Source organism: Macaca nemestrina, chromosome 4, assembly GCF_043159975.1.
Source record: "Macaca nemestrina isolate mMacNem1 chromosome 4, mMacNem.hap1, whole genome shotgun sequence".
In the NCBI taxonomy this organism is placed as follows: domain Eukaryota; kingdom Metazoa; phylum Chordata; class Mammalia; order Primates; family Cercopithecidae; genus Macaca; species Macaca nemestrina.
Window position 1 is genome coordinate 15,133,435 of NC_092128.1, and position 13,591 is coordinate 15,147,025.

General features: G+C 38.5%; 1 non-coding gene and 1 pseudogene across 1 annotated transcript; both read left to right on the top strand.

Moving 5' to 3' along the window:
* Positions 1 to 45: 45 nt before the first annotated feature.
* Positions 46 to 148, top strand: LOC139363046 (U6 spliceosomal RNA). The gene has a single exon (XR_011622930.1). It is a non-coding gene; the product is annotated as a U6 spliceosomal RNA (small nuclear RNA).
* Positions 149 to 6,987: 6,839 nt separating this feature from the next.
* Positions 6,988 to 8,843, top strand: LOC139362511 (TRPM8 channel-associated factor 2-like; annotated as a pseudogene).
* The last annotated feature ends 4,748 nt before the right edge of the window (positions 8,844 to 13,591 follow it).

A 13,591-nucleotide genomic window follows, 5' to 3' on the forward strand; every position in this document is an offset into this window, starting at 1 on the left:
CCTTTTCAATAATTGATAGAGCTAGACAGAAAATCAGCAAGGAGTGTTGGCTTTGGCAGCACTTTCTAAAATTAGAATGATGTAGTCAAGATTAACACAGCTCCTGCATATAGATTACACAAAATTTTGTGGAACATTTCATATTTTTAAAAAGAGGAAAAAAAAAAAAGAAAAACAACAAGAATATAAAACAACTCAAAATGCCATTAACCCCAAAGGAATCAATTTGGCATTTACAGAATATTCCACACAACAACAGCAGAATACACATTTTTTCTTGAGTGCTGACAAAACACATGGCAAGATAGAGCTATCCGAGGCCCTAAAACTTGCCACAATCAATTTAAAAGACATAGTAATCATTCAGAGCAAGTGAAAACCACAAATCATTGTAGGGAATCCAATTGGTAATCAGCGTAAGAAAGATATGAAAATCCCTAAACTTTTGGAGGTTTAAAAACACACTTCACAATAATATATTCATCAACAAAGAAGTCTCAAGGAAAATATTAAAATACATTGGACTGGATAAACATGAAACTGTGACATATCAAAGTGCTGAGAAGGAAACTTATAGCAATAAATGCATGCATTGGTAAAGAGGAAAAGTCTCGAGTGAGCAATAGATTTCCACCTCAGGAACCTAGAAAAAGAAGAACAGAATAAACTGAAAGCAAGTAGACGGTGGGGATTAATGAAGATAAGAACAGGAAACACATTTAAAAGAGAAAAACAATAGTTAAATCAATGAAACAAAGAGATAGCTCTGTTAAAAGATTAAGAAAATTTAGCAAACTCAAGCAGAAATTAAAAGGAAAAGAAAAGACATACATTTTAAATATCATAATGAAACAGGCGATATCACTACAGACACCGCACATCACAAAGGACAATCAAGGAATATTACAAACCACTCCACACACATAAATTAGACAACTTAGACAAAATGGACAAAATGCCGTGTTCCTGCTGCGACACAAACTAACTCAACTCACTACGCAGGAATAGACCATTTGAATAACTCTATAACCATTAAGAAAATAGAATTCCTAATTTTAAAACTACCAAATAAGAAATCTCTAGGTTTAGATGGTTTCACTGGAGAATTCTAACATGTTTTAAAGAAATTAACACCAATGCTACACAATCATTTCCAGAAAACAGAAAAGGAGAGAACACTCCCCAATTTATTTTTTGAAGTTATTATTACACTGATACCAAAACCAGGAGAGATACCAAAACCAGGGTGTGTGTGGATATGTAAAGATATGTATAACTTAATATTAACAAATAGAGTTCTACAGTATATTAAAAAAAATGTACCCCATGTTCAGGGGGGTTGTTGCCAGAAATACAAGGCTGATTAAATCTCAAAAAGTCAATCAAAATAATCCACCATGTTAACAAACAAAAGAAGGAAAGTTACATTGTATCAGTTGATACATAATAAACATTTAACACATTTCAATATCTGTTCATGATAAAAGTTCTCTATAAAGTGGGAATAGAGGAAACTTTAGCCACTTGATAAAAAGCATCTACAAAAAGCTAGCATTATACAGTCATATGTTGTTTAACGATGCGGATAGGTTCTGAGAAATGTGCTGTCAAGTGATTTTGTCATTGTGCAAATGTGGTAGAGTGTACTTACACAAACCTAGATGGTATATAGAGTAGCTGCTATACACCTAGGCTATATGGAATAGCTCATCGCCCCTAGGTGACAAACCTGTACAGCATATTAGTGTACTGAATACTACAGGCAATTGTAACACAGTGAGTGTTACATTTATGTGCTTGAAACCCAGGGCCCTGGTGGCATAGGCACCCGGGGAATCTACTGGTCTTCCGGTTGTGAAGAACATGGGAAAAGTGCAGTATCTGGGCCGGAGTGCATCATTCCTCATGGCACAGTCCCTGGAGGCTTCCCTTGGCTAGGGGAGGGAGTTCCTTGACCCCTTATGCTTCCTGGGTGAGGTGAGGCCACACCCTCCTTCAGCTCCATGGGCTGCACCCACTGTCTAGCCAGTCCCAATGAGATGGCCAGGTACCTCAGTTGGAAATGCAGAATTACCCACCTTCTGCATTGATCTTGCTGGGAGCTGCAGACCAGAGCTGTTCCTATTCGGCCAGTCACAACTTTATTTCTTATTTTCTAAAAGATTTTATTGAATACACTTTAAGTATAATACAAAGTATTTTTTCAAATAGTGAAATAATCATTTTTTTCCTTTTTCATCTGCTGCTATGAGTGGATTCATAAATTAATTTTCTAATGCTAAAGCAATATTGAGTCCTGGTATTATGTGCATTATGATACGTGTAAGTTATTGTTATAAGTTTAATATTGTTCTGGGGATTCTTATATCCATATTTAGGAGTTAGACTAGCCTGTAGTTTTCTCTTCCAGTGTACTTGTTATGTTTTGATATCAAAGTTACATCTTTCCTCATAAAATACATTATTGAATGCTCCCTCTTTTTTTTCTGGAAGTTGTCATAAATATTAAAATTACTTGTTCCCTAAATATTTGAAAGAAGTCACCCAACATTGGTCTGGAAATTTCTTTATAAGAAGTTTTTAACCCATTTGGGATGTTGAGACAGGCGGGTCATGAGGTCAGGCGATAGAGACCAGCCTGACCAACATGGTGAAACCCTGTCTCTGCTAAAAATACAAAAATTACCCAGGTGTGGTGGTGCTCGCCTATAATCCCAGCTACTCAGCAGGCTGAGGCAGGAGAATCACTTGAACCCAGGAGGTGGAGGTTGCAGTGAGCCGAGATTGCACCACTGCACTCTGGCCTGGGCAACAAACTGAGACACCATCTCAAAACAAAAACAAAAACAAAAACAAAACAACAACAGAAAAACGTTATTAACTACTGCTAGCATTCTCTCAGTAGTTACAGAACTATTGGTAAACTTCTTAGTTCAGTTTTAAAAATGATACTTTTCAACAATTTGTGTCTTTTACCTAAATTTTCAAATGCATTGGCTTAAAGTTGTTTATTCATTTGTGTACTATTATTTAATAATCGCATCATCTGTCATTTTCTTTCCCTTTCATTCCTGATGTTAGTTATTGGTACTTTGTGTCACTCCTCTTTTCTCCTTACTCGGTCTCACTAGAGATTTGTCTCTTCAAAGAACCAATTTTGAGTTTAGTTCTTGCCACTTTCTATTTAAATCATATCTGTTCTTAGTTTTATTATTTCCTTTCTTCTGCTTTTTGAGGTAGGTGTTATTTTACTATTATTTCTAACTTCCTAATATGATGTTTAGCTCCATTTACTTTCAGTGTTTTTTTCTTCTCTAATATTAACCTTTAAAAATATACATTATTTGAAGCACTTTGTACCAAATGAACAGTATACATATACGTCATACAAATAGCTGAAAGGAACAAGTAAATTCTGCAAATTAATCACTATGCACACAAGTAAATGGACTCGTGAATGGGTTCCAGTGAATGAGTGCGTGTAATCCTAACTCTTGGTGAATCAAATTCCAGAACTTTGGCTCTTCCTGAATCATCAGCACAGACCCAGGAGCCTCTTCCAAGGAGACGCTCCAATGGAACAGGCCCAGAGTAGTCATAGACCTCACTGTTTCTGCTTATTTTAAAAACAGTTTTACCTCTGACAACCACCATTTCCTGTGATATTTATCAGCGTTCCTCACTACACATGGTAGAGGCTTTGCAGAGATTCCCTTGCTCACCACAGAGGAATGCTATCATGCAGAGCATAAGGCCAACAACTGGAAAAAAACTTGAAGAAGGAAAATCTCAGAGCCTACATCGCTTCAGTCTGGGATGCACACCCAAACTCCATGAGAAATAGCCCAGGAACTTATGAGAGGCACCACCTGTGTGTGCTTTAGGTATTCAGAGAAGCCTCCCAGCCAACATCACCCTTTCAAAAGGAAGCAGGAAGAAAGATATTCCCAAAGAGAGTCACTCGTTCTCCCTATAGATAGCATCTCCAGATCATCCACTTGTCATTTCCACATAGGTGTCTCTTCTCCCCACGAGATCTGAGCCATCCACGGGACATCCAGACATCCAGGTGAGCTCCTCTGACTGTTTCTGGAATACAAATGTTCCTGCTCTGCAGGCATGGAGGGAGGTGTCACCGATGTTCTTTGTGTGTTGAAGCTGGCAGTGGTCAGCCTGGGGCTTCTGGTGACCCTGAGGAGATTGAGCTGTTAAGCTTTTGGGTTAGTGAAAGACAACACGTGTGTTTGAATTGAAGCCTCCAGGTGCCCAAAGTGCATTCCTTGCAATTCATCTCTTTTCTGTTTCTGATTTTCCTTATACTCTGATTCTTTCTTTAGATCTAGCCGCATTTATCCTTCTTTGGTCTTATCATACACGAGTCTGATTTTGTCTGTTTTGCTGCCATAGGTAGGCAGGGAATCAGGGCTGAGGGAAATTTACTATCCATGCCATGTTATACTGCAGGTGAGAAAACTATGACCTGAGAAATAAAAGAACTTGCTCTATGTCACCAGAGATCCAGCGGGTGAGCCACAACAGCAGCAGAGAAGATGCGTCAACAACAAAAATAAAATAATTTCCAAAAGAATTTTTGTATTTGATATTGCAAAAAGGAAATTGAAGTAGTCACCGAAAGAAAAATCAGGATTTTGTTTTTCTTTTCTAGCTGAGTAAATGGTTTGGTTTTTAATTACATATGGAATGTGTGAACGGGACACCACCATCGGTCAGAGCTTTAGGCTCCAAGGTGATTGAATTGGTTCAAAGTGTCATGTAAGTGGTGACAAGGCACCATCTGTTTCTGTTCTCATGATCCTTACTCCACAACCTCAAGAGGGAAAGAAATGTCACCTACTATATCTTCTTTCAATTACATTAAATTCTACTAATTACAGCCTACTTCCTATTGAACTAGCAGGCAAACTGCTGTCCAGCAATTAAACACTGGAATTGAATCTCTGAAATCAAGCTCAGAATCTTGTAAAAGTGCTTAAGTGAAGCAGAGACATTTAGGAAGTTTTCTCTAGTCTTCGGTCAACATTGGCCACAGTTAAGAGGCCCACTGTTTACAACTCCATGGTCCCTTGAAATCAAATGGTTCTGCTGCCGCCTTAAGCTGGGACATCTTCACAGACATCTCCAGTGACTGGGACCAGTTTCTCTAAACATAGCACATAAATCCTTTCTCATAATTCCCTGAAATCTCTGTCCTCCTCTGGGACACTTCACAGAGGCTGGCTACATCCTGTCCTCACAGAACCCATACAACTGCTTTGCCTTCTCACTGTCAGGGAATCTCACGCCTCATTCTCACTGATTCCACTCATGTCTCTCCCTCCTCCCACCACCGGGGAGCTCAAACTTTGGTCAAGTAACCAGGATGGGGGCTGTCTGTAGATAGTTTCATTTTTTCGTTTTGTAACTAAACCTCCTCCTTAGCTTTAAGGCGGTTACGTCATTCCTGACTTTTGAATAGAAATGTGTACTATTCCCCAACCTGAATCTTCACCCTTGCCTCTTCATCCTGAGAGTTCTTGCCCTGACCCCCACCCCCTGCCCCACAGTCATAGATGCTCAGGCTGGTATGTTGAGTGGAAAGGTACCTGCCCTGTGTATGGACAGCCCTATGCTCACCAGTATCTATCACCAGCTTGGTGATCCATCACATTCCTCTCTCCCCTTATGATTCCTGGTAAAGGGAAAAAAAAATGGATGCCAACTACACCTAAAACCTCGGATGAAACTACAATGGCCATATTGCCCTGTACCTGTCTGTTCTCCCAACACCTTCTCCAGCCAAGCATACCTCTGCTTCTCCTCAAGCGAAGCTAGGAGATGAATTTTTATCCTTCTCTAAATACTTAACTGTTGTCTCTAAAGTAGTTTCTTCAGAGATTGAACAGTACACTTCCAGGATTTGTTCAGCAAAGCAATCCATCCCTTTGTCCAGGTAAGAGTGGTTTTGCACATGTCTCTGGCCACCCCGTTGATAAGTCGAAGGACATGCTTACTGGGCAGAGTATTAGCTAGTCTGGGCTGCAGGCACTGAAGGAGCCCACAGAGGAAATACTCACTCCTAGTCGTCCTTAAACTCACAGTGGGGTAATGGGGTCTTTTCACCATTTGAAAACCAATTACCTGCCAGAGCTTATAGAGTATGGGCTAATTCTGAAACTGAAACTCCTTGTCTAGCCTCCTTGATTCTCATAATAAACACAATTCTCCTCCTTCCCTCTCTCCACCAACTTCAACAGTTAGAAAGGCGTTATTCAGTCCCCCTGAGCAGTCAATAGAGTGTACATCTCAGCTGTGTGCCTGCTCATATCCCGGCTTCAGAATGGACCGAGACCATGTTTCATGGGTCTAAAGATCCCCTGGCCAGTGCTTTCTGTAAAAAAGATTGTCCTGAGAACAAATACAGCAACACTTTCAACTGCCTCTTACTAATAATTTAAAATTAGAGTAATGAGAATTGGCAAAAGGGAAGGGAAGAAAGGGAGAGAATGAAATTCTACAGGAAATGACCTGACAGATACTAGAAACCACAGGTCGTGTTCCTATTTCCTAGGCAGAACAGAGTCTGTACAAACCGAGCAGCGCTAATTAGAAAATCTGAAATCCAAAATGCCCCCAAATACAAAACCTTTTGAGCACTGATGTGACTCTGCAAATTGAAAATTCTACACATTAATTCTTAACACAAACTTTGCTTTTGGCACAAAGTTATTTAAAATATTATATAAAATTACTTTCGGGTATGTGTACAACTTATTATGAAACATAAATGAATTTTATATTTAGATTTGAATCCCATTCCCAAGATATCTCATCATATATATATATATAAAATAAAATACATCCAGAACCAGGAGATTCCCTGGGGGTTTACTGCATTTTATATATATATACACACACAAACACACACACATATACACATAATGCATTATATATATGCAAATATCCCAAAATCTGAAAACACTCTGAAATTTGAAATACTTCTGATCCCAAGCATTTCAGAGAAGGGATACTCAATCCGTCTTGAGAGAGGTAATAAAAGAAAAGCTCAAAAAACCATCCCAAGGCAGATCCAGGACACCTCTGCTACCAGGATGAAAGAAGTCCCAAGCACTCATGTGTTATTCGTGGTGAAGCTTTGAGGGCTTCTTATCAAGGGAGTTTATGAGAGATCCAGCGTTTCCAGATGAAAATCCTGACCCAGGTTCGTGGCAATAGGCATGGAAACTGAAATGAACAAGCACTCGACAAAGTTCAAAAATGAGTGTGCAAAGCGGAGAGAGGAAGAGGGCAATCGTGATTCTAAGACTTTGGTGGTACCTATCATTTTGAGAAACCAGGAAGAAAGATAAAAGTACAGGAATTCTCTTTTGATATTATAATGTCCCAGGCTCTGAGAAAACCAGTGGTAGTATTAGTTCCAACAACCTTCACATGAAAAGCCCTCAAGGATATACTATCTTCCCGACAAAGATGGGAAAAGTAAGCTTAAGTATTTTCTCTAACAGGAACCGTGGAGCGGGTAGACATAAGTTCAATTTCTTCCATATAGATTTCAGCTGATAACTGTGATGCTCCTTAAGCAGATCGATTTAAAGTCCAGGCCAGGGGTAAACCATGGAGATCATTTACAGCTGTTACAAATGAAGGACAACTGTCAATGTAATCCCTGATGCAAGGAAGGGGCTACAAGAAAGGAGAGTTGAGTGGTGGAGGACAGAGCTGTGGACAACATCTAAGTTGGTGGAGCTAAGGAAAGAATAAGAGAGAATAAGAGGTGATGTCTGCATAGTAAAAATAAATCAAGAGAGTGACTCTTCTTAGAAATTGTACTTATGAAGTGTTCTAGAGTCTGGGAAATCAAGAAAGGTAACTACATATAACCTCCATGAGTCTGGCTATAAGCTCTATCAGGCATGGCGCTGTGAGAACGAGGGTAACTTGCATTTATCCATTTGCTTGTCGTTCATTCATTCACCGTACTTTCCTTTGCAGCAGCTGAGAGAACCATGGCGACAACTCCCACTGCTGCTTTCAGGGCCCTCATGGATGGAGTGACAAGATCTCCCCAGAGTCCCCGACCCCAGTGAACTCCTTATTAGAGAATCTACCTTCCCCGTGATGGTGAATGACAAGGGCCAGGTGCTCATTACTGCCTCCTGCTAGGGCCAAGACTGCCTCGTGGTTGTGTCCCGTGAGGGCTACCTGTTGCATGCTGGTTTGGCTCCATGTCTCCTCAACACAGTGAGCTGACTCTGTCCTTGTCCCGGGGATCCCATAAGAGTGCACCCATCCTTGGCACCACTAGGAAATGTCCTGCAGGACTCTGGTGTTGAGACACAGATTGATCCAGAACCAGGACTGCCCTGGGGGTTTACTGCATCAGTGCCTTCGATGACACCATGACTGCAATGCCGATCCAGTTTGGGACATGGAAGGGGCTTACTTATCCGGGGCCGGGCCTGGTACTGGGTCAGCAAGTTCGGCCATGACAAGGTGCTGTCCAGGTTCCTTGGGATCAAGGTGACCAGTGTGGCTGGAGTGTACTTCCCCGACACCTGTGGGGACACAGAGCGCTTCAAGGTCTCTTAAGAAGGTTCCAAGATCCCACTCCATGTCAGGGGAGTGTCTGTTCCCCCATTAGGGAGTCTGACTCAGGATAAACAACAGAGTTGGTTTCCCTTGTCAACGAGCTTCCATTTCAATACAGATTGTTTTTGACTCCGTTTGGAACCACCACAAATCAAAAGCACGATGATTAAAAGGCACCAAGACACAAGAGAGGCTGGGCCCTCACTGCCACTCCCTCCTGTGGCCAAAGCTGAATAGAAAAGCTTGTCTTACTCACCACTCTATTTCTCTGCCTAGTGCCTGGAACACGGAGTATTTATCAATATTTCTTAAATAAATGAAGTTGCAATATGGCTTTAATCTTTCCCCAATTATTTTGTACAAACTTTTGGTCATGTTGGCGGTCATATTGGATAAGAGAAAACTTTCCAATTGTCTCCTCTTTCCCACCCTTGCATATATGCAGGAGTCAGTACTTCTGAGAACATTTTTAGCAATATTTTGTGGGGGATGACGATGAAAACTGCCAAGGGAAATAATCAGGTTTTAATTAAATTTCTTGCTCATTGACATTGTATGGTCCCCCTTGTGAAGTGACCCCAGAGAGGTGGAAGAATCTAGACGCAGAGTATTCAGGGAATGATAGAAGGATTTATGTGCTATGTCTGGAAAAGTGTGGCTGCAGTGTACTTCATTGACACCTCTGGGGACAGAAGCCAGTTTGAGGTCTCTAAGAAGTGGCTCAATATCCCACTCCATGTAATGTGAGTGATACTTCCCTAAAAGGAGTCTGAAGCATGTTAAATGTCAGTCCTATATACCCATTTTCAAGGAGCTTTCTGTCTAGCAGAGAAGAAATTGATCACTGTGTAATGGAAGAGTTACAAGTAGCCGATGTAATTCTAAATCTTACATGCTATGGATAAGGGACAACATCTTCTGGTTTTTCTGTGCTAGGCACTGAGTATTAAATGCCTTCAGAACAGGTTATTTTTCTGTTTTATTTGCTATTGTGCCTCCCAGTTCTAAATAGTTAGAAAGAGATGGTGGATAAGTGGAGAAAACAACTATAAAATTCATGGGAAACAAGAATCGTGTCTATTTTGCTTACCACCGGATCACTAGCATATAGTGCAATATCTGGCTTACAGTAAGTGCTAAATAAACATGGAGTAAATGAATGAAATCTAACGCAACGTAGTCCAGGGACAGCAGGGAGACTGCAACATGTTACAGTCTATGTCCGTAATTCAGGGATTTCCTTCCCCAGGCATGGAGTGGGACCCCTGGGTGAGGGTATGTCTGAATGGAAAGTGGGGCAGCAGGGTGGTGATGAAGCCAGAGGAAATCTTGTAGCAACTTCTTCCACAGAGGAGCAGGATCACTCTGTCTAAAGGTAGAGAAAAATGGGACAAATGATGGGATTTCTCGTAATGCTAAGATTGGATCGAATGAACTATGACTGTCCTGTGACTCGAATCCCAAGAAATTGACAAGTGAAGCTCTTCCTCATTTAACTAATTCCTTTGTCTACACAAATCCACTTTAGTCTTTGGCACAGATGAATAGTGTTCCATGGGGTGGCCATAGTATGCTTATTCAACCATGGAAATTTGGATTACATCTAATGCTTATTGTTACTCAAAATTTGAAAATGACTGATTTTATATGTCATTGCATACAAGTGCAAGCATTTCTTTGGCATACGGTCCAAGAAGGTCAGCAACTAGTTAAAAAATATTTATTTTTGAAATGACAGATGCTAACAAATTGTCATTTTAAAAGGGTATACATCAATTTGCACTTATAACAAAAATATAGCCCTAGACTGTTGCTAGTACTGGATAGAATGAATTTTTGTTTGATATTGTTGTCAGTATAGATGTGAAAAAATGTTATTTTAATTTGTGTTTCTCAGGTCACAAATGCAGAGGATGATTTATATATTTGTGTTCATTTATATTTCTTCTATAAATCATCTATTTCATTCTATTTAGCATTTGTCTTTTCCTTCTTGATTACTAAGTGCTATTACAGAAAACACTTCTTTGTCTATTTTACATGTTGTGAATATTTCCTTCCATTTGTTTTTTATTCTTGTTGTTGGTGTAATATATACGTTTTATATCTGTATGTGGTCAAATCTGTCAGTCTTTTTCTTTATAACATCTTTTATTGTTTAGAAAATCTCCCATTACAAATTTATTAAAATGGTTTTCTATATTTTCTTCTAATACTTTTATGGCTGTACATTTTACATTTAGATATTTAATTTATATGAATTTTTGTATTATATCACGTATATTATTTCTAAATGTATGGCCAATTATGATAGCATCTTTGACCTTTCAAAAGTCAATATTTTATTGATTGACTTTAATGGTTGCTTTTTCATATAATAAGCTTGCATATGTATATTAATTTGCTTTTTCAACTCTGTCCTCTAGACTACTGCCCTATTCATCTAATTCTGCACCAACCATACTGCTTTTGTTACTGCAGCTTTGAAGCAAGTTTCACCATCTGAGAAAACAAATTCTTCTCTATATCTCCATATTATGTTACTCAACATTTCCAAAAATCTCTTATGTGTTTTCTTGGATACTTATGTTTGCAGATTAAACTGTAGAATCAGCTTATCAATTTCCTTTAATATATGTCAGAATTTTTAGCAGGATTATATTCAAATTAGAGATTATTTAGGGATAGTTAACATCTTACTTTTTTTTATTTCCAACTTTTGTTTTAAGTTCAAGTGTACATGTGCAGGATGTGCGGGTTCTTACACAGGTAAACATGTGCCATGGTGGTTTGCTGCACAGATCATCCTGTCACCCAGGTATTAAGCCCAGCATCCACTGGCTATTCTTCCTGATCCTCTTCCCTCTCCCACTCCCCACTCTTCGACAGGCCCCAGTGTGTGTTGTTCTCCCCATGTGTCCATGTGTTCTCATCATTTAGCTTCCACTTACAAGTGAGAACATGCAGTATTTGATTTCCGGTTTCTGAATTACTTTGCTGAGGATAATGGCCTCCAGCTCCATCTATGTTCCTGCAACTGACTTTATCTCATTTCTTTTTTAAGGCTGCATAGTATTCCATAGTGTATATGTATCACATTTTTTTTATTCAGTATATCAATAATTAACATCTTAAAATATTGAATCTTCTTATCTAGGAACAAAAATGTGTCTTCATTTATTCAAGTATTGCTTTCTATTTTTTATCAAGTCTTACAGATTTTCCCAGAAAGGCTTTGCGAATTCTCAGTAGAATTATTCTTGGTCATTAAAATTTGTTGCCATTTTATAAACTATAAAATTGTATTATTCTATTAATAATGGAATATTTTATAATTATCTATTCCTACTTAATAGAACAATTAAAATTTGTGTTTCTCTTGAATTTAAACAACTTGTCCAACTCTTTCATTAGTTATAACAGTCTGTCAGTTGATTCCTTATGTTTTCCACTACTTGCCAACAAATAATGGAAACTTTTGCTGGTTGCATTGTAACGTTTATTTATTTTGTTAGCTAGGATGTCCATTATCCATTAAAATTATGATTGGTATCAGTGACAGAGAGCAGCCTTGCTTTTTTTCCTGATTTCACAGGAATGCTTCTAATGTTGTGTGAGATATATATATATATATATATATATTTTTTTTTTTTTTTTTTTAAGGAGTCTTGCTCTGTCACCCAGGCTGGAGTGGTGCAGTGGCACAATCTTGGCTAACTGCAACCTCCATCTCCCTGGATCAAGCGATTCTTCTACCTCAGCCTCCTGAGTAACTGGGACTCCAGGCGTGCACCACCATGCCTGGCTAATTTTTGTATTTTTAGTAGAGATGGGGTTTCTCCATATTGACCAGACTGGTCTCAAACTGGTGACCTTGTGATTCGCCCACCTTTGCCTCCCAAATGATGGGATTACAGGCCTGAGCCACTGCGCCTGGACCAATATTACATATTCTAACGGATACTCAGTCTGTACAGATAAGAAGTTTTCCTTCCTAAGATTTAGTTTTTTGTTTTTTTAAATGAAAAATAAATTTTGTCAGCTGCTTTGTTGTTATCTATAGGAATAGCGAGAAAATTGATTGCTTTATTTATTTGTTTGTTTGTTTGTTTATGCTGCATCACATTAATTCCAGAGTCAGAGCATTTAACCACTAAGCTATACTGATATATTTTAGAAGCCTCTCTCTCCATCCAAGAACTCAAGGGTTAAAACAAAAAGGATGTTTCTGCTTATGCATCACTAGGCTTAATATTTTGTTAACTACAACATCCCTTTCTCTAGATATTGTTGTTTCATGGTAACAGCAGCAATGTGTGTTCACTCCTAGAAAATCTCAACCATAAAGAGTTTTTCTTTCGTTTTGTTTTTGGAGACATTAACTTGAAAAATTAGTCATGAAACCTCTAGGCAGAATTGATGCTCAAATTAAAATGCTATTCATTGATTTGAAAGTGAAACGAGAAACTGTCAGAGCACATTCTCAACTTTACGCTGAAAATGAATTAAGAAGTAACTTACAGTGGTTGTTGTCACAGTATTCAGTGAAATCAATAAACAAAAATGTAAAATATGTAACTGTTATTTTTCTGATGATGAAAATAAAATCAGAAAAAATATAGAAAAGCATTTTTAAAAACCCATCTGGGTAGTGATTCTACCCAGAGCTCACTGAAAATATTCTAATATATGCTCTTCCAGTCACTTCTCTATACTTTCAATAACACTTTCAATATTAGTTTGGATTTTTCTGTGTACACTGTTTCTATAAGCTGTGGGTTTCACTCATTTTTAATTGTTGCATTTTAACACAATTATGTCTGTACCAAGAGATGTAATTAAAACACAATTTAATACCATATTAAAATACTTTAACAGTTTTAAAAAGTGGTTATGCTTTGGTGACTTAATTGATAACAAGGAATGAACTAAACATTTTTCTTCATATAATAATTCCATTGGGTCTACTTAAAAACAGCGAAAA